Raw genomic sequence first — 23,159 nt, 5'->3', positions numbered from 1 at the left:
CAGGTTATTAGGCTTGGAGGCAGGTCCCTTACAATTTATTGTATCATCAGATTTACTTCTGAAGTTGTGAGTTGAAGTAAGATGAAAAATCTCAGAGATAGATTGAGCAGGCCCATTGTAATGCAAATAAACTGCCACAAGTTTAATCATCAAAATTTCCCTAATTTTTCTAAATTAAATCCTGTAAATCTTGCTTGATTTCAGTTTTCATTTCTGAAGATTGTTTGTCATATAAATAATATTATTTACATTTTATTATTGTAACTACAAAAACAGGCCAGCCCATAAAAAAAACAATTCAAGGATAGTCCATTGCTACGTCTACCAGTTGTTTTTGTTTTACAAAATGTCCATTATTATGCAGTATTGTTAATATATAATATTAATGTATAATAATAATATTTAAGATCAAACTACTTAAATATTTGGGCCAAAAAGTACCAAAGAGCAAAAAGTTAATTTTTATTTCTTTCTTAAGTTTGATATATTTAGGGCTACATATCAAAAAAATAGAAGCCTCTAGTTTAATTATGTTCATATGCATGAACAGAAGAAATACAAGATAAATGCTTCATAAGAAAACCAGAAGTGTTGCTCAAATAGCTCAAATTGATTTACTACTCTGCAATTTGCACTGAAAAATGTCCTCCAGACTCACCAACTAGAACATGGGTCACCCTACTGGAGGGGCAAGAAATGACTGTGGACAAAGGCTTAAGCATCAAAAATAAATAACAACCCTCTGAAAATGGAAATAAGTTGAAAACGCAAAGAGTAAAGATCCATTGAGAGGGTAACTGATAACATTAAATGGTCAAGCGGATGAAGGCTAAATGAGACTAAGAACAAGTTGGACTAAAATCTAAAGATGTTAAAGTTCTTAGTTCTAATAATCAAAGAGGGCAAAGGATATGTTGACCCAAAGATAAAGTACAATCACAATAAATAGACTTGGGTTTCTGACAGTTCTGACCCTCTTTCTGGGATATCTGTCCTAAAACTAAAGGGGGAGAGGAAAAGACAGAGATTAGGGAATGAAAAACCAATGGGTGGTCCAGTCACCTCTCTTTCCGCTCATCCTGGGACTGCCTTGGCTCTGACTGCACTATCCCATTATTAAGTGGTCCACAGGAGAGGTTACATTTTCCTCCTCATACTGTTGGCAACAATGCCTTTTTTGCTCCTTTTGTTTCACACAACTGAACTGAGACAGCCAAATGCCTCTAACCTACCAGCACTTTATGGGTCTTTCCATAAAGTATTTGACAACAAGGAGGCAGAACTACCACCTCACAGGTCCTATTGACCTACTCCCAGGCACAGCTATACTGTTTGGCCAGATTTTTCTACTCCCTGAACTGGCAACATTAAATTAATATTTTTTTGTCGGAAAAAAAGATGGTGGCTTATGTTCCTGAATAGATGGATCTATATAATATCACAATAAAGAACAAATACCCGCTTTCTTTAAACTTATAGCCCCCCTTCGTGATGCTCAAATATATATACCAAACTTGATCTCTTGAAAGCACATTACCTTAAACGAATATGCATAGGGGACAAATAAAAGACCGGATTCCAAGCCACAAGGGCCTGATGCTCAACCACGTCTTGAGAGAGGAGTTGCAATTTCTTGAGGAAAGCAAGACCAGAAAAGGAAAGTTTAGAAGAGGAAGGTAGAGCCCTTTTCCCCCCACCCAGAATACCCACTTGTCTGTAGTGATTAACTCCCATTGAGCAACCTTAACTAGTATGAAAAGGTGTCTCCTGGATTTTCTGCAAAATTTTGGCCTTGGGTTGAAAGAGACGATCTGTAGGATCTGGAGGAACGACCCTCAGCTTGAGATGTGATAAAATATTTGTCCTAACAATAGAGTGTGCCTACTAATTGTTTTTATTCAAGCTATTTTGAAAGCCATTAAGGATGATCTGGGTTAAAGAATCAACCTAATTACCGACTGTATCTGCATTATCGCATGAGCCTACTGAGTCTGCTAGCTTGTATTGAATATTACGGAGTCAATGGTCCTGGGTATCAGAGGCCACACAGGGATTGACAAAAATAGAAATAAGTGCTGAGTCTCAAGACTGGAAAGAGCCTCCATGTCTGGTATACCCATGTGAGACCTTAGAACTAGGTCATCCTCTTTGACCTGGGGAGACCGAAGGGCTAAATTATGGTAGTCATAGACCTCAGAATTAGAGTCTAGCCTCCATCTCACGGGGTAGAGCGTTTCAGGGGGACCAATGCTAAGCAGGCAAACTTTTTTCTGACTGGGGGACAAGAGAAGAGGAAGATGAGGTATCCCTGACTGGAAAATATATCTTCCTTCACTTAGGAGCCACCATACCTTGTTCCTTTGAAGAAGATAAGGAAAACCTGCCTCTTTTGAAGTATATATTGAAGAGAGTCAGTGGCAAAATAAGCCACATATTTTTTAAGTGGAAAAATATTATTCTTAAAATTAGGCAACTGCTATAAATTTACAGTTAGTCCAAGAGACAATAGGAAATATGAAGATAAGAAATAATTGTGAGTAAAACAATCAACATACATGGGAGCTATCAGGGGAGCTGGTGTTGGAAACTATAAGTACTAATTGTATGTATATATATATATATATATATATATATATATATATATATATATAGACATACATACATTAAATTAGTTTAATAGTCTTAAAGAGACTAGCGTAATCTGGAATCTGTGCAGGACACAGGTAAGATGTCCCGCTGACGTCAGTGGGTGGCTCCGCTGAAGTCAAGGATACACGGTCCACGACCCCAAGTTTCCCCATAGTGACCTAGAGAAGCGTCCTTCACCAGCGGTCTCTGGCCGAAACCCGGCCAGTTCCCAGGTATTGTTATAAATGAAATATATCTAGGTATATTATATCATAATAGTCTTACTAAAAATGAATATAACAGGAAAAGTAAAGATATAACTTGCTTAAAATGCATTACCTACTCGGTTACTAATTAGTACCAAATATCTAGTGAATGTAATACGTAGACTGAAATAAGCAATTAATACTCCCTACATTTTCCCATCTAGTATAATTAGACCGTAACTTTAGGGCATAATTGCTGGAACAGCAATTTTTTTGTTCTCTATAGAGGAACAAAATCTTTATGTGATTAAGAGAAAACAAGATGGCTCTGAGTCCATTTTGTTTTTATAGAAGTATAATATGCTAAAATTAAATATAAAAATTTTTTTCAGCCTGAAATATCTGACAAAGCATTTTTGAATTCCAGGTCATTTCTGCTGAAGACTTTTTTGTTCAACTTTTTCAATGATGGTGTTCCATAGGAGCACAGCTTTAATTGTGATTTTTTTTGGGCCCCACAAGCTTGTGAGCCTAAGGGCTCAAGTATTAACCCCTAAAGTGCTGCAAATGCTTCAGATGCTATCACAGCATTGAAAGGGTTATCACTGCACAATCACTGAGTGATTGTCCCAGGGGGAGGGGGCACACACGTAATATTAAGTCCCTGTCCCAATAAAACGGTTTTGTGGGAACTTTATTTTTGCTTAGGTGTGGTTATTTTTCTTTAACAGGGATGACCTAGAATGATTACATTAAGGTGACTCTTGGTGGTGCTGTGCCTTGATCAGTAAAAAAGGAGGTATTTAAAGCACTGTCAACAGGCTTTCACTGTTGATGACATTTCTGTACACTTCAATGTATATAAAAATAGTGTATGTCTCATCAACGAATACTGATTCATGCTGTGTGACAGTTGTCTCGTAATTGTCAAGCTCTTAATGATTGTCTTTGCAGTTGAAGTTATGCCATAGCGGTAGTTGATTAGTTTCTTAACCCTTATAATAATGCAATATAAATACGTTTTTATTTGGCATCACACACACAGATTCAGAAAAGTAACAGATTAATTAATTCAGGACAGCTTACAACTGTGGCACATTAATGCATATAACTATATGATCCTTTTAAATCTTTGCATTGTCCCTTCTGCAGAACCCCATATGCGCCCCCCCAGCTAAAAGCCATGCAGGCGATATGTTTGTCCAAAAAAACCTCCTTTTATAGGATAGAAGTGTCTAAACTGGATAAACTGTCTCCATTCCACTGTCCGTTTAATTTGCCTTTAAAAGAAAAACATAAGCTGAAGGGTACTATTTTGGAGGACACAAAACTAAGCTAACATGGTGCAATTCTTTGTATTATCCTGAATGGGTTGGGACAGTATCGACCATAGATTTCAAAGCTAGAAAAAGGATATTAAGAGCATTCTGGCAGGTCATGTGAAAGTAGGGCAGGGCTGAGTTGGGATAGTATGTGCTATGAGTCTGTGTGCGAAATGTTGAAAACTATTATTTTGGATCAAATCCAGTAGAGCTGTGGATTCTTTTTATAATATGAATTCACTCAGACTGGCAAATTGGCACACCAGGCAAATGACCAGTGGGCCGCTGCCGCTGGCCTACAAAGCCAGACACTTACCACTGCAGAGGCAGATTGGGTGCTGCAGCATACAGCCAGCGGCTGGACATGCACTGACGCAAGCTATGGGAGCATAAACGCGTAACTGCAGTCCTAAACTGGGTCTAACCTTCCTTACGAAGGACACAAAGGGGAAATCTTTGTGTGCTTGACATGCTTCTCTAGCTGTGTCCCATTTTGTCCCATCTCTACATCTCTTCCAGGTTCCAGTTTAATATACTGTATATATATATATATATATATATATATATATATATATGTATATATATGACACACTAGCCTGAGATTTGGCTCTACCTGCGAAAACGAACCCTTTTTGGGCTGCATCTATCAGCTACACCAGCATCAGACAACACTTTTTAGTCAAAGCACATCTGTAATTTAAACCACCGCAATGAGATATGTCATTTTATGGCTAGGTTTTTTTTACATCAATTGTCTATCAACTTGATAATGCCTTAATTTAGACTGAAATTGCTTAAACGGTATTCAGATTGAAAAAAAATTGGTTTTTTTAAGATTTATTGTTAGCTTCTTCAAATAACATTTTAAGATGATATAGTAGATTAGGTATTTTAGGCCCCCGACTATTAGATAAGCCAGTGACTGAGTGCGCAATTTTCTACACAAAACTAACTCACAGACCTCAAAAAAAACCAAGCATATATATATATAGTCACACTCACTAATATGCATACACACACATACATAAAGCGCCCTCCGCTAATATTGGCACCCTTGGTAAATATGAGCAAAGAATGCTGTGAAAAAATGTCTATAGTTTAACCCTTTCATCTTTTCAAAAAATACTCTGCTCTCATGGATATCAAACAATTAAAATTGTAAAATATATGTGCGGCACGATTATTGGCACCCTTTTAAACTATACTTCGTGCTACCTCCCTTTGTAAAGATAACAGTTCTGAGTCTTCTCCTATCATCAGGTTGGAGAATACATGGCACGGGATCTGAGACCAGAGCCGGCCTTAGGTGTTCTGGCGCCCTGTGCGAACTACTCCTCTGGTGATTCTTGGATTTTTTTTTGGTCACTTGAACCATCCTCTTTAAAATGTGTTGAGACAATATGGATACACAACCTATTCCAGTTTGATTCATAACATTTCCAGTTGACTAGAACTTCTTAATTATTGACCTAATGGTGGAAATGGACATTTTTTCAATGCTTTTGCTATTTTGCCATTTTCCATTTTGTAGTAAAGCTCAACAATCTTTTGCTGCACCTTACAGCTATATTCCTTGGTCATACCTATTGTGATGAATATACTCCAAATTTATTTTTCTTACATGAATTCATAGAGTGCCAATAAATGTACCACACATATTTCACTTTTCTATAAACATGTGTTGTTTTTGCAATTGAAATCCGTGACATCAATGGCCAAAGACCATAAAGACAAATTTTACATATACACATGCATAATCACACTAACATTCGTCACAGCTTGGCAGATACAGTTTATTTTGTCAAGACATATGTGTGTATATGTATGTATATGTAAATATATATATATATATATATATATATATATATACATACACACACTCACTGGCCACTTTATTGGATACACCTTGCTAGTACTGGGTTGGACCCCTTTTGCCTTCAGAACTACCTTCATTCTTCATGGCATACTTTTAACCCCTTAAGGACAATGGGCGGTCAATGAAATCAATGCATTTTGAGCCCGTACATGTACGGGCTTTGTCATTAAGGGGTTAACAAGGTGCTGGAAACATTCCTCAGAGATTTTGGTCCATATGGACATGATGGCATCACACAGTTGCTGCAGATTTTTTGGCTGCGCATCCATGATGCAAATCTCCCGCTCCACCACATCCCAAAGGTGCTCTATTGGATTGAGATCTGGAGACTGTGGAGGCCGTTGGAGTTTAGTGAACTCGTCATGTTCAAGAAACCAGTTTGAGATGATGTGAGCTTTGTGACATGGTGCATTATCCTGCTGGAAATAGCCATCAGAAGATGGGCACACTGTGGTCATAAAGGGATGGACATGGTCAGAAACAATATTCAGGTTGGCTGTCGCGTTTAAACCATGCTCAATTGGTACTAAGAGGCCAAAAGTGTGCCAAGAAAATGTCCCCCACACCATTGCACCATCACCAGCCTGAACCATTGATACAAGGCAGGATGGATCCATGCTTTCATGTTGTTTATGCCAAAGTCTGACCCTGCCATCTGAATGTTTTAACTGGAATCGAGACTCATCAGACCAGGCAACGTTCTTCCAGTCTTCCATTGTCCAATTCTGGTGAGCCTGTGCGAATTGTAGCCTCAGTTTCCTGTTCTTAGCGGACAAGAATGGTACCCGGTGTGGTCTTCTGCTGCTGTAGCTCATCTGCTTCAAGGTTCAACGAGTTGTGCGTTCAGAGATGATATTCTGCATACCTAGATTGTAACCACTGGTTTAGTTACTGTTGCCTTTCTGTCATCTCGAACCAGTCTGCCAATTCGCCTCTGACATTAACAAGGCATTTTTGGCCACACAACTGCCGCTCACTGGATATTTTCTCTTTTCAGACCATTCTCTATAAACCGTAGAGATGGTTGTGTGTGAAAATCAGCAGTTTCTGAAATACTCAGACCAGCCATTCTTGCACCAACAACCATGCCACATTCAAAGTCATTTAAATTCCCTTTCTTCCCCATTCTGATGCTTGGTTTGAACTTGACAAGTCTTGACCACGTCTACATGCGTAAATGTATTTAGTTGCCACATAGTGACAGTAGACATTAGATAGCAGACACTAATTAAAATGTAGAACAATCTTTAGTTGTTATTGCTAAAATATTTCACCATAAGTAACATACCAAAACCTACAGGGAAAAAAACTGTATTAATTGTGTAGACTAATGAAGAATTAAAGAAAAGCTGGAACAAATTTTCTTTCTTATTTGTGAGCCATTCACTCAATTGGTATGTATTACATTTGTTTTAAATTGGTGTATCTTTTTTCTTCCACATTAGAATTTGACAAATTTTATTAGCAAAAGGTAAGTATGATGGATTGCATTTAACATAAAAGTCATATTAGTCTGTCATACATTATTTGTATTGCTTTCATCTAAAGAAACTGAACTTGTTAGAAAGTGTCTTATGCAGTGTTACAGTAAAAAGTACACCACTGAGCCTTAGGTAAATTACCGGGTGCTTACATTACCCACCTTTTATTGTACATTGATGCAGCCAGGTGAATCTCTTTCAATGATTCAACATCGCCACCTACTGCTCAGATGTAGGTGCTGCATGTAATGCAATCCTATTAAAATGTATTTTAGAATTTATTCTCACGTATTTTGAATATGGTATGCTTAAACCGTGGTAGGGGTTGAACCCACGGAGTATAGAAGGCAATGGCGTTCTATTTTTAATACTTTGTATTGTTTATGTTTTCAATGTTTATTATGTGTTATTTGTGTTTTTTGAGATGCGCAAAGAAGGAAAAAATAAGAATCAGAGAAACAAGGATCATGGTTAAGATCATTTCCATTAATACCCAGGGTCTAAACTCTCCTAATAAACGCTCAATATTATTTGATTACATTAGAAGGGAAAGGGCTCAGATTGTTTTTCTACAAGAGACCCATTGGAAAAAATTAGATTGCAAGAGATTTATTCCTAAGAGATTTAGTCATGTTTTTTGTTCTTCACTAGAGACAAATAGGAAAAGAGGCCTGGCACTCCTTATTAGTGAAGAGCTAGATATAAAAATTATTTACCATGAGGCTGATGAAGAAGCCAGAGTAGTAATACTGATAGCTGAGATCCAAGGAGAAATATATACTCTGATAAATGTTTATGCACCTAATGGACCTCTAACTCTTTCTTTAAAAGTCTCTTTTGGAAAATAGATAGAATAAAACAGGGAAAATTACTCCTAGCAGGGGATTTTAATCGTATAATAGATCCGATATTAGATAAAAAAAACTGCCAGAGATAAGACCTTGGATGGAAATATAAAATCACAGGCGATCCAATTTAAGAAAATGCTTAGAAGCCACGGTCTTGCAGATCTTTGGCGGCTATACCACCCTGAGGAGATGGATTTTACTTGCTTTTCTAAGACTTTTCTCTCTTATTCTAGAATTGACTTATTTTTAGGAAATGACGAAATGGTTAAGAAAGTAAAAAAGGTGCTGATACATGAAATAACCTGGTCAGACATAATGCGATAGTACTTGATATTTTACCCCAAACATCTAAAAAGAGAGCAAATTGGCGTTTAAACGAAAATATATTGCTTAAAAAAGGGAATAGAGAGTATATAGCAGAAATGACAGAGAAATATTTTCTTGAAAATGAAAGGGAAGAAGTTACGTTATCTATTATCTGGTGCGCCTGTAAGTGTGTAATTAGAGGCCATCTAATTAAACTCGGTACTATCTTAAAGAAATCTAGAGGGGAATCGTTAGCAGACCTTTATTTGAAGTATTATAGACTCTCACAAGAAAATAAGCTTCTACCATCTGAACTTAAAACTAAACAATTAAGCGAGATTCAGAATAAAATAAATGAATTACTTATTGATGAAAAGAATAAAAATGTATATTATTTAAGAACTAAATGGTACTATAAAAGTAATAGAGCAGATACTCTGCTGACAAACAAACTAAAAGGTAAGAAACAATCTAAAAGAATTAATAGGATTAGACAAAATGGGGAGCTATGCCTTACTCCAGAGAAAATAGGGGCTGCCTTCAATAACTATTATAAAACTTTATATAACTTAATAAGTAGAGAACAAGACCAACCTCAGGATTATTTTCTCAATAAGAAATTTCCTAAAATCTCAGAAGAACAATTAAGAATCATTAATAGACCCATTGATATAGTAGAGGTGAAAAAGGCAATATCTGAATTGCAATCTAATAAGGCGCCTGGACCAGACGGGTTTAGTAATAAGTTCTACAAAATATACAAGGACCTTTTGGCAGGTAAACTTGTTAAAACCTTCAATGAAGCAATAGCAAAGGGGAGTTTTCCCGTGGACATGCTAAGGACTAATATAATTCCAATCCCAAAACCTAATAAAGATCTGGAGATTATGTCTAATTATAGGCCAATTTCGCTATTAAATGGGGACATTAAAATATATGCGTCTATATTAGCAAAAAGACTAAAAGAAGTGATTGTGGATTTAATTCAGAGAGACCAAAGAGGCTTTATTCCTGGAAGATCATCTAAATATAATATTAGGAGAGTTATTGATATTATAGATATTTCTCAGCGGTTAAATACTCCCATTCTGGCCCTGTCATTAGATGCCGAGAAGGCTTTTGACAGGGTCAGATGGGATTTTTTAGGGCATACATTGCAGGCATTTGGATTTAGTGGTAACATATATCGAGCAATTATGGCCCTATATACTTGCCCTTTAGCTAGGACAATTGGTCCAGGAATAGAAGCAGAATGGTTTGAAATAAAAAATGGTACGAGACAGGGATGCCCCCTTTCACAGTTGCTTTATATATTGACGGTTGAGCCTCTTGCTCATGATATTAGAGAAAACCAGGATATACATGGTTTTAGATTAAAAACATTGGAAAGCAAGATCAGTCTTTATGCTGATGATATCTTGGTGGTCTTAGAGGAACCTAGAAAATCATTACCGGAGTTAATGAGGGTAATTGAAGACTACTCAAAATACTCAGACTACAAATTGAATGTTAATAAAACCACCTTGCTTGCGTGTAACATGAATCAGACGGATATATTGTTTTTGAAGGCTAATTTTGAGTTTACATGGGTTAAGGATAGCATGGAGTATCTGGGTATTAAGATTACGAAGGATTTGACAAAAATAATGGAGGAAAACTTTTTACCCCTGTTGAAATCCACAAATAAACTATTAAACGATTGGAAAAAGAAAGAAATTTCCTGGGTCAGTAGGATCAATACTATTAGATCATACATATTGCCTAAATGGACCTATTTATTTCAAATGTTACCGCTAAAGGTCCCTAAAGCATGGTTAGGACTGGTACAGACGGCTTTTAATAAGTTTATATGGCAAGGTAAGAAGCCAAGATTGGGTCTGTCACTCCTATCTAGAAAGGTAAAGAATGGGGGCCTCGGGATACCAAATATTATAGAATATAATGAGGCCTGTATGGCCGTACATGTGATGTCGACTCAGATTGAAGATACGAAAATGGAAGTATGGTACCAAATTGAGGAAATAGCAATAGGTATCGAGGGCTTAGCTGTTCTTCCATGGTCTACTAGAGCTTTAGAAAGAAATGGTCAGGCGGGATTAGGATCTTTGGTTGTTAAAGATACTTTAGACGCATGGAAAAAAACTATGAAGAACTTAGCTCTTAATTGTTTGGCTGACTTCCTCCCATTGGAAGTCCTCGAGCTTAGTATAGAGGATATTTGTTTACAAGCATGGAAACGGGCAGGAATCCTGACTATCCACGATATGTGTCTTGATAAGGAAGTAAAACCCTTTTCTCAGATACAGGAGGAATTTTTACTTCCCCCTAAGGAAGTGTTCTCTTATCTTAGAATTAAAGGGTTTCTTTCAAAATATAATATATTAAATACTGGAGAAAAGTGGGTTCTCCTTATTTCTTTGTTTAATATGACACATCCCAAGGGAATGATTACTAAGTGCTTAACTCTCATTAGATTGGATTATGAACATACGCCTGTAAAAGCAATTAAGATATGGGAGAGAGAACTGAATAGATCTGTTCCCTGGGATACTTGGAGAACCTCAATACAATCGGTTAATAATGAGATTCACTGCTTAAATTTGAGAGAGAATTTATTTAAGGTTTGTTATAGATGGTATCTTGTTCCAACAAAGCTGGCAAAAATGTATATACATACTGAGGCTAACTGTTGGAGATGTGGGAATGAAAATGGAAGCTTTCTACACATCTGGTGGACTTGTCAACATATAGAAGTCCTTTGGAAGGAGGTTTTTCATCAGATAAAACAAATTACCGGTGTCTTGTTACCTTTTACACCAGATTGTTTTTTATTACATCTGGACTGGCCAAAAGTCTCTAACTCCTATAGAAGCTTAATAACTCATATCCTTGTTTCTACTAAATTATCTATAGCGAAGATTTGGAAAAGTAATAAACTGCCAGATTGGGAGGAGATAAAATTAAGTACAATTTATCATTGTAAAATGGAATTGGGTATAACCAAATTAAATGGATTTAACGTAACTAAAATTAGGAAATGGGAAAGAATCCTAAACATATTGGCAATTGAAGTATGACTGGTTCTGGTCGTTTCCTTCCTTTGCTGCATCTCATTTTTCATATATTTTTTTTTTTTTCCAATTTGCTTTATTATACCTTATATGCCCTAGAGGCAAGTTTTATATTTTTTGGTATGTCTTAATGTGTTATTAACATTTTTTGTATGTATCTATATTTGTATTGCTTAGTATGGTTTAATACCTAAGCAATTGTCTTTTTGATGATAAAAACGAATAAAAAAAAAATGTATTTTAGAATTATCTACAATTGATGACTGCTGTATCATATATGAGTAAATGTGAAGTTTATGAAAATATTTCCTCACCACCCTAATAACCCTCTTTTGAACCAAAAATCCCAACAAACTTTGAAAACCTATCCATTTGCTTTTGAGATTTGACTCTATGACCATTTTAGGGTAAATCAAAATGTCTTTATTTTTGAATTTTTCAGTAAAAGGGGGGAACAGAAGTAAAAAGGGGTGAGGGGTAAAATGGAAAGAAAGTATCGCAGTAAGAGACCTGGAGCAACACATCATTAAAAAGTATGACCATTTTAATGTTTGATGGCAGAACATTTATATGTCCAAAAAATATAGCACTGTATTTTGAGGTGGACATTGTAGTCTTTAAGGTAGAATGATTCAGATCCGAGAAAAACCAAGAACTTCTGGCTGCTAACATCTGTTCCTCTGTGCTGATGTCCATTACACTCTTCCAAGAACACAAACTAAGGAAAGCCTAGAAGTGCATTAGCTTAGCATTCCACCTATAGACAGGCTTTTGTCACTTTTTACCTGCCATAAGAATATTAAATTGTTGGCTATATGTTGTTCAAGTGCTCTTCATGAGCTAGACTTGTTTCTATCTTGCACCAAATACATCTAAAAAGACTGAAGCTGTATGTCTGGAGATGGAATTGTCAGCTCATGCAACAGCTCTGTCCAAAACAGCAGGTATATGCAAATGAAGAAGTAAAAGGAATTAATAATGGTCTCATTCATGTAGTAAGGTAGGTTGAAAAAAACACAACTATATGAAGTTATTATTATTATTTATTGTTTTATACAGTGCCATCAAATTCCATAGCGCTGTACAATGGAAGTTCAACCTTGCTGTTGATTCAGAAGAAGGCAAAAGCCCCACATGATATACAATTTAAAATAGAGGAAACTTTCATTCTTGACTAAAAATTGTTTTTCTGATTTCTCACTGGATCCACAAGCTATACCAAATCATGTATTTATAATCAGTTAAGTATCTGCATATTTAAAACCCATATTTAAAGGTGTTCTATGAGCATTTGTAATGCTACCCCGTTCTAAAGGTTCCTCAGACTGCACTGCGTATTCAAGATATTACTATTTTTCAATACCCCTTATTTAAAACATGCAAATATCTTACTGTCCCTTTCATTAGCTGACATACATTGAACATTGTTGCTAAGTTTATTGTCTACAATTATTCCTGTGTTTTAAAACATTTTCAAAATTTTTTAAAAAATATTTTTAAAATAGTTATAGCTTTTCAATGACGATTTTCAATGCCTGTGTGTCGTGTTTGTTCTAGCTCTCTTTTCTAATCTAATAGAAATACATTGACTGCTTGCCATACTGTCTTGCGGTAAACAATAGAGTTGCTTGACTGGGAGGGCCTATAGAGGGACGAATTAGGCAGAACTCAATTAGAATTGCCAAAAATAATCAACTCACTGTGGTGTTTGGGAAAGTAACCCAAAATCACTTCTTATATTTTAATATTTAGTAATCCCCACCTATTGGGTAGAGGGAGGTAAGGATGTCCCAGAAAGGCTTTAACCCTCTATCACATTGGATACATGATGGAGGTGTGGGAGAAGCATAGCTTGGGGCCCATGAATTGCATAGGGCAATTTTTAGATATTTTAAACCCTAATAATTTTGAGCAGGGGATGGGTGGTAAGGGGCTATACTTGGCGACAGTACCCCCAGGTTGATTTAATTACACCCGCCCCACTATGGACAGGATGGTGGAGGGGAGAGTGAGGAAATCACCACTTCCACCGCTGTTAAAAGTTTTGTGTAAAAAAAAAAAAATATATATTTTTTTTTTTATTTAAAGGGTAACTCTTTGATTTGTAACTCTTCTGTGTCCACCTCCTTGTTGTGGAGGTTCCACAAGTGGGCAGAATAATGCAGACTGATCTTCTGCATTATTCTGCCCTCTTGGAGTACTTCCACAACAGAGCGGAGCCTCCATGCACACCACGAGGACGACCTCTCCCCTATTCCTACAATGCAGTTGACTTGATGTTTGCGAAGGCTATGCCTTATTGTGGAATTACACGGAAGAGGCGAGGATAATGTAGCAGAGAAAGGGAGCAGCGAAAAGCCGGGAGAAGATGTAGAGGAGACCCAGAAGCGGAGACACTGAAGCAGTTGTCCGAGAGATACATTGAGGTAGAGATACATTGAGAGAGAATGTGTGAGAAAGCATGAGAAAAAAAACAATAAAATTCAAATACAAAATTCTGAGCTCTTTTATTTTCGTTTGTTTCGTTGGGACCTTTTCATGATTTTTAAAACAATTAACGAAACTGGCACATTTTGTTAAAATGTAAGTTTGTACGAATCCGAATATATACAAGCCTGCTATTCTCACAAACCATGTTTTAATTTTCCTATATGACCACTAGATGGCAGCAAATATCAAGATGCATACCTCCAAAGCGCTCCACTTCAGAAAGTTGAGCCCCAAATGCCTGTTTTTCTCTTTCCCCTTTCTGGCCCTTTATAACAAAGAGCGAAGTCAATCTAACAAAGTGTTTTAGAAACAGAATTTGATAGCAGATAAGAATAATTTGGCTCATCTAGTCTACTTACTTTTCCTGATGTAAGATTCAGATCTTAATCAGTCTTTGATATTCACAATAGCGTTTTACATATCCCATGCATGTTTAAATTCCTTCATTGTATTAGCCTCCACCACTTCTGATGGCTGTTCCATTGATCTACCAACCTCTCAGTAAAGTTACCTTGGCTCATCTACCACAGAACTTGGCTGTGCTTTTTTGACATGTTGAATACAAGGTCATGATTTTGCCTATTTATGGGACTGGTTAAAATTGGATGGCTATATATATATTTACAAACTGACATAACAAAATATTTGCAAACATCTTCTGTAAGTTTAACTTCTTATAGATTGGTCTCTAGAGACTCTTGTAAGAAGCTGCATTTACTAACGACAAAATGTATGCTTTCTCTTCTCTTAAACAGCTGTGTTTTTATCTATGTATGCAATGTTCTATTCAGGGCTGAATTGAATCCAGACACCACCAGGCACAAGACACCGTTGCCTACTTATGTCTCCACGTAAAAAGAAAAAAAAAAACATTAAATCAACCTTTTATGAAAGGCATGGACATACATAGACAAACCAGGTATAGACAGAAAAGGATTGGAATCACCCAATGGAGCTGGAGTTTGTCCATCAGTAACCAGACTGCACAAGTAAAAAAACATGCATCCTAGGCAGAAGTAGAAGCAGCATTTGCAAGGGAACCCAACAAAAATTAAAGGGAACTCTCATCTATCCTATGCATTAATCCCTTTGCGGCCATATGGACATACCAGTACACCCATAAAGGCGGTGCAAAGAAGCCCATTTGCACATACATCTTGACTTTGTTGCAACGGAAGGAATATCTCCCTGCTGTTACATGGGAGATTAGGCTATCTGTTGGCAGCTGGACTCCCCCTGTCGGCAGGAGCCAGCATAGTTGGTACACTATTATATAAGGAACACCCAATCGTGTGATGTGGGATTAATTTCTTAAATTCACTGCTGACGCCCACTAAAAGGTGACTGGAGGACAGGAGAGACTCAGCAGTATGGGATCTCTAATTGCTTCTCCTGATGGCTGATCACACACATTGCGATCAGCAATGCAAATAGAGCCCTGCTTGCTGCACCCAGTGTGTCAGTGCAGGAGAGATCAAAGGAGGAGAGTGAGAAACAAGGTTTCTCCTCCTTGACACAAAAGGGGAAAAGTAAAAAAAAAATGGAAAAAAAAAGTGTTAATAGTGTCATTGTTACATCACTGGCATATATGCGATTTATGAGGGATCCCTAAAGGTATCAAAATAAATAATAAAAAAATACATTAACAAAATGCATGACATCCTATAGCCCTAGCATTACAGATATATCACTCTTTTAACTATCCCAAAACCCTTTATGCCAAAAGTATTAAAATGCTGCCTTACAGGGTACAATTTAAGGATGATGCCTGTAAACAGGGGATGTTGCCGAACATAAATTGGGTCATTGTTTATAAGTGTGTAGTAGAAATTGTAAGGAAAATTGCAAAAAAAATATATATATAATTTCAAAGAAAGTCCTATTTTTTCAAATAAAGAATATACAATTTATGTGGGTACATAAAAAAAAGAAAGGCAAAATCTTGATTAAACCCACATCTGGTAAAAATGTACCATATATAGGGTATAAAAGAGCCAGGTATAAATGGGTTAAAAAGCATTTGATGGTTGGAGTTTCCCTTTAATAGTGACCAGCTAGTTTATTATATTATACTTGCAGACAATTTTTAACAGAACAACGACGACTGGAAGCAGTTTTCCTGACTCTTAGACTATGCCATGTTTGGATTGAATCAGATGAACGCCTTACATTATTGCAGGACTTATTAAATACCCTTTGCTGCATCTTGTCAGTTAAATTTCAGATCTTGGTTTCATGTGAACATTGAGGTAATGTATTTAGTGGAATAGCTAGAGAACTGTTTTACTTTGAACCAACCTGATTTTATAAAAATTAACATGGAATTCAAATATCAGAAGCCAGTATTAACCTGATGATAAAAGTTCTTTCATTTGGATTTTGCTATGGTTGTATTGTTCAGCACATACTGAAGATGCCACAAATAAAAGCATCTTGAATGCATTTAAAACATGAACTTTTGACTCTACAATCATCTAAAGTTCCAGTGTGAGCTAATCATTATCACCAATGTTGAGGAATGTGATCAGTTTAGGAAAACATACAAAGTACTCTGCTTTGTGCTTTTTTTAATATACCGTATTGGCTCGATTATGTTCTTTTTAAGTTAGGTGCTTTTTTAAAGAAAAATGTAGATTCTTAGAAAAAAAACAACTTAGTGGAATAGCTATGCTGCCACTCTGCCCACCCCAGATATGCTGCCACTCTGCCCACCCCAGATATGCTGCCATTCTGTCCGCCCGAGATATGCTGCCACTTTGTCCCCCCCGAGATATGCTGCCACTGTCCCCCCCGAGATATGCTGCCACTCTGTCCCCCCCGAGATATGCTGCCACTCTGCCCCCGTGGGAAGTCCCGGCAAGGGATATTGTTAAAGCACATCGAGCAGACGTGCCGGCAGCGGAGGTTGTTTACGCGCGCATCGCCACAGCCGGTGAATGTCTGCGCGATGCGCTTAGACAATCTGCCGTGCTGGCACTCCCCCCGTGGAAAGTGCTGACAGGGGAGGCTGTCTCAGCGTATCGGAGAGTAGGATCCAGGTCCCCTGCAGCGCTGCAGGGAATCTGTATCCTTACCCTGCTGCCTGCCCGGCGCCCGGAACTGCATGTCCCGGGCGTCGGGCGATACGAATTGCGCATTCCAGCGGTAAACCCCGATTATAGGCTGCAACCCTCACTTTAAAGACTTAAAGTGGGGGCAAAAAGTCAAAATATTTGCCTATATTCGGGCAAATGCGATAACTTTAAGGACTGAAATATAAAATTATGTAAAATTTTTATTGACTATATTGAGATATAATAGAGGAAGAATTCAAGGAGACTTGTTCTCACAAAAAAGTTTTTCTTTGCGAAATCTAAGTGAAATATACCATATCAGAGCAAAGAGACCAGTACCCCAAATTAAATAAATAGCAAATGTATGGTACTAAAAACTATAAATACTATTCAAATTTAAATGCAAAAGAAAGTCCTTGAATTTTATCTTAATGTTTAGGTTTCAATGACAATTACGTGTGCTAGATCATATCCTTACAAATAAAGGGGGAGAGATAAAGAGAAATTGGAGATAGGGAGAAAACAGATAAAGGGAAAAAAGAGAAGAGCTAAAGAAAAAAGGGGCTAAAAAAGCCCCCCTGATATGCCACTCTGTCCCCTATATGCCACTCTGCCCCTCATATGCCTTATACTGCCATATGCCACTCTGTCCCCAGATATGCCTTATACCCCTAAATATGCCATTCTGCCCACTGATATGCCACTCTGCCCCCCAGACTTACCAATGCATCCCCAGACTTGCCCCCCATGCTCCAGACTCCCTGGTGTCCAGTGAGGGCAGCCAGTGGATGTCTGTGCGATGCGCATAGACAACCTCTGCTGCTGCCCGGCACTTCTGCCGGGGTTCTATGACAGAGCACCAGAAGGTCATGTCAAGCCTTATATCCCTATATGCCACTCTGGCATATAGGGGGTTAAAAGACATATCATGAGACAGAGTGGCATATAGGGAGGTATAAGGCATTTCTGGAGGCAAAGTGGCATAAAGGGGGTTTCTGCCTCCAGAAACGCCTTATGCCCCCCATATAACACCCCCCCCCCACACGACTTACCACTGCTTCAACTAACCAGTGCAGCGCTGCAGGGAATTCTCATCTCTGGTAGCCGGGGAAGGTATGCGCGATGTGCGTAGACAACCTCTGCTGCTGCCCTCACTTTCGCCGGCACTCGGTGATAGAAGCTCCGGTGGAAATGCTGGCAGCAGCTGAGGTTACCAGACAGGAGGATCCAGGTCCCCTGCAGCACTGCGGGGGATCTGGATCTTAGTCTCATAGTCAGACCTCTATTTGAGGTCTGATTACAGCATTTGCTCTGAAAAAAAAACTTGTCTTATAATCAAGCAAATAGGGTACTTTTTTAAGACTTTTTATTGAAGGCAAGAAGCCAAGTGTATATGATAAGTTCTATATTTCTGTACATTCAAACAGAAAAGAGGATCACATGCCGTATATGTATGTTTGCCCACTGACAAAGACATGATCATTTTAATGGTAGGTCTATTTGAACAGTGAGAGACAGAATAACAACAAAAAAATCCAGAATAACGCATTTCAAAAAAGTTATAAATTGATTTGCATTTTACTCACTGAAATAAGTATTTGATCCCTATCAATCAGCAAGATGTCTGGCTCCCATGTGTCTTTTACACAGGTAACGATCTAAGATTAGGAGCATTCTGGTAAAGGGAGTACTCCTAATCTCAGTTTGTTACCTTATAAAAGACACCTGTCCACAGAAGCAATTTAATCAATCAGATTCCAAACTTTCCACCATGGCCAAGACCAAAGAGCTGTCCAAGGATGTCAGGGACAAGATTGTAGACCTACACAAGGCTGAAATGGGCTACAAGACCATCGCCAAGCAGTTTGGTGAGAAGGTGACAACAGTTGGTGCGATTATTCGCAAATGGAAGAAACACAAAATAACTGTCAATCTCCCTCGGTCTGGGGCTCCATGCAAGATCTCACCTTGTGGAGTTTCAATGATCATGAGAACGCTGAGGAATCAGCCAAGAACTACACAAGACAATCTTGTCAATGAAGGCAGCTGGGACCATAGTCACCAAGAAAACAATTGGTAACACACTACGCCATGAAGGACTGAAATCCTGCAGCGCCCGCAAGGTCCTCCTGCTCAAGAAAGCACATGTACAGACCCGCCTGAAGTTTGCCAATGTTTCAGATGAATTGAGCTATTTGGCATCAACTCGCAGTGCTGCCTATGACCCCAAGAACACTATCCCCACAGTCAAACATGGAGGTGGAAACATTATGCTTTGGCGGTATTTTTCTGCTAAGGGGACAGGACAACTTCATCGCATCAAAGGGACGATGGATGGGGCCATGTACTGTCAAATCTTGGGTGAGATCCTCCTTCCCTCAGCCAGGGCATTAAAAATGGGTCGTGGATGGGTATTCCAGCATGACAATGAGCCAAAACACACGGCCAAGGCAACAAAGGAGTGGCTCAAGAAGAAACACATTAAGGTCCTGGAGTGGCCTAGCCAGTCTCCAGACCTTAATCCCATAGAAAAATCTGTGGAGGGAGCTGAAGATTGGAGTTGCCAAACATCAGCCTCAAAATCTTAATAACTAGGAGAGGATCTGCAAAGAGGAGTGTTGTATACGCGTATTGCGTAGATGTCCCCCACCGGCCCCGCAAGACACCCGGGAGTCTGCTCCGGTAAGTCGGGGGGGGCAGAGGTAAAACGCATCGTGCGCTTAGACAACCTCCCGTGCCGGCACCCCCCCCGGTGGGAAGTTCTGGCAGGGGAGGCTGTCTGAGCGTATTGGGGAGTAGGATGCAGGTCCCCTGCACCGCTGCGGGGGATCTGTATCCTAACCCCGCTGCCTGCCCGGCGCCCGGGACTGCATGTCCCGGGCGTCGGGCGCTAGACCCCAAATATAGGCCGCACCCCCACTTTAAAGACTTAAAGTGGGGGGAAAAAGTGCGGCCTATATTCGAGCCAATACGGTACCTATATTTTGTTTGTTAGTATATATATACATACTGTATGTGTATGTGTGTGTAAGTGTTACATACAAACGCGTGTCCTCATGTATTTCCCATAGTAAATATTTTTTTTTTCTAAACCACAGACCACTTAAAAAGTCTAATCTAACACAGTTCTACAAAGTATGCATGGAAGAACTAAAAATAAGTGTAAGGAATCCATCCAATCCTGTTATAATTCCATGCATCCTATCCTTAATTACTGAACAGTGACCCCATTTTTCAAACCATGAAGTTCTAAAATGACATTCCCACCATTCTGAAATAAACTTAGATCAATTTATAAACAAAAAAACTTTTTGTGGTGCATAATCTAAAACATCAAGTGCCACATGATCTGTTAATATACTATGATTTTTTTCTGAATTATAATTTAATGAAATTCATCCCCATGAGTAACATCTCTTGTAGTTTATACTTCATTATGTTGCAGAAATTATGTGATCTGTGAAATTACTTGCCTGGGACAAGAGGCAATGCTTGAGAAACGTATGTCCTTTAAGCCGCATTCAGTGCATTCAGTTTGATCAGTGCATCAGCAGCAAGCCCAGGTTAGTGAAGGTGATTGCACAATATTATGTTGCTCCTGCTTATCATGGGGTGTGTGGTGATTGGCCCAGAGATCCATATTTAACTTCAATAAACTGGAGTAATCTAGCAATGTAACAATGATGGGCCCCCTTTTATAGTAGAGGTGGCTTTTGCTCAGGAGAGGGCTGGCAAAGAGGTGGCTACCCTCATTTGATTATTTGGAGGCACTACCATGAATCTTTTCAGTTTTACTTGACATACAGCCATCAGTTATCCATAATACCATGGTTTTTAGGTAGGACTTACAGTACACAACAGCCGTCTTTTTGATGGGTTTTCAATGCCCCTATATGTTGTACTGAACTGGATAGTTGAGCGTGCGCGGTGCTTGCTGAAAAGTCCTCTTCTCCGATTGGAGGATCGGAGAGGACATCACCGCAGTGCTGACATTTTAGCTGAAGTTGCTGCCAGGTTATGTCCGTGGAGATGCAGACAAAGAAAGACGATAGCATTAAGGATTGAAGATAGAAGAGGAAGTGGTTGGCAGAGAAGGTATGAAAACATTTAGAGAGAGTGAGTGAATGAGAGTATGAGTGAAAGTGTGAGAAAGTATGAATGAATGTGGGCCCACAAAGGTTGGATGAAAATTCTGAGCTTTTTGCTTAGTTTTCATCTGATTCATGGTAAGTTTTCGGGGCATCATACGAATTGACAAATTTGCCAGAATTCTGTAAATTTGTAATTCATATGAATCTAAATGCACAACTCTAGTAGGTATGAGGGAGTGAGTTGTGATGAAGTAGGAAAGAGAAGGAGTAAGAAATGAAGAGATAAGGGGAGATATATATATATATATATGTGTGAGGTGTGGTGACTGGATGTGATGGGCATGAGGTGTGATCATTTGGAGGAAAAGAAGACAGAAACCGTAACTAAAGAAGGCAGAAGAAGAGGCAAGAGAAGAAAAGGAGCTGTGGAAAAGGAGACAGGCATGTGAAATGGTTGGCAGAGAAGTTAGGGAGACATCGAGAGAGTGAAAGCATGAGTAAGGATAAGTGAGAGTATACGTGTGAGTGAGAGTAAAAAGCAACAAAAAGCAAACAAAAATGATCATGGGAAATTTGAGTTTTGCTGTACCGCGTCAATGTCTAACTCAGAATAGAGTGATAGGAAATATGTTGTACCACCATTAATGTCTGGCTCAGTATATAGTGGCTGGAGTTATGCTGTACCATAATAGAAATAATGCAGTACCAATCTGTGTCCAAGTCACTATCTAGTGATAAGAGTTATGCTGTACCACCCTTAGTGTCTAGATCATTGTATAATAGGAGTCATAAAATACCACTGTCTGTGTCTGGTTCACTATACAATGATGCGGTATACCACTGTCAGGGAGTACCTGTACCTTGTTAAACCAACACCATTCATTAACTATGTAATCGGCATAGTATTGTGCTCATCCCCTGTGGTGTGAGAACATTTCACACAGAGTCACACTAGAGTCAGAAGCAGGGAAGTCCTCGAGGACTTTTTTGTTGTTGCTTTTTTTGTGTTGGAATGGAGGGCATGCTAGTGCACAGACAATAGAAACGATAAATGTACGTATTTGCTCAATTATAAGACAAGCAAATGCTCTCAAAAATACCCCTCGTCTTATAATCAAGGTCATCTTCTATGAGACTAAGATCCAGATCCCCCGCAGCGCTGCAGGGGACCTTGATCGTCCTTCTGGTAACTTCAGCTGCTGCCGGCACTTACACCGGGCCTTCCCCGGCTGCCAGAGAGGAGAATTTCCTGCAGCGCCGCGGGGAATTCTCTTCTCTGCCAGCCGGTGAACGTCCGCTCGATGAACGCAGACAACCCCCGCTACTTCTTGTACTGCTACATGCTAGTGGGAAACCCAAGCAAATGCTTGCCCAGGGTCCAATCAATATTAAAGATGGCCCTGCTAGTAGCTGTTCATAGAAAGATGGTGTTTATACAGAAAAAAATATGCATTAGGACAAACAGGAAGATGTATGAACATAATAATGTAGACCACACTCAGAATTCACACAGATGCTCACACTCTAAAGATGCTAAAGAGGTTCCACATCTAAGCCACCTAGTCTCATCATCATAAAAACAGCATGAATAATTTGAAATAAATACAAATATGTAAACTTGTATATATAGATGTGATACCAGATATTTAGTTAATACCTGCATATCTCACAAGTGCTGCATAAATCTCTATTTCACAAAAAAACATACAGAGTAATGTGGGGTATATTAGATTTATAGCCATTTTTATTTTGTATAATTGAGAACAGTCTGGCTGTAAACTGAGATC

Source organism: Sceloporus occidentalis, unplaced genomic scaffold (assembly GCF_023333645.1).
Source record: "Sceloporus occidentalis isolate IW3139 unplaced genomic scaffold, rSceOcc1.0.p SCAF_25, whole genome shotgun sequence".
NCBI lineage: Eukaryota > Metazoa > Chordata > Lepidosauria > Squamata > Phrynosomatidae > Sceloporus > Sceloporus occidentalis.
Note: the sequence above shows the minus strand (reverse complement) of the source record.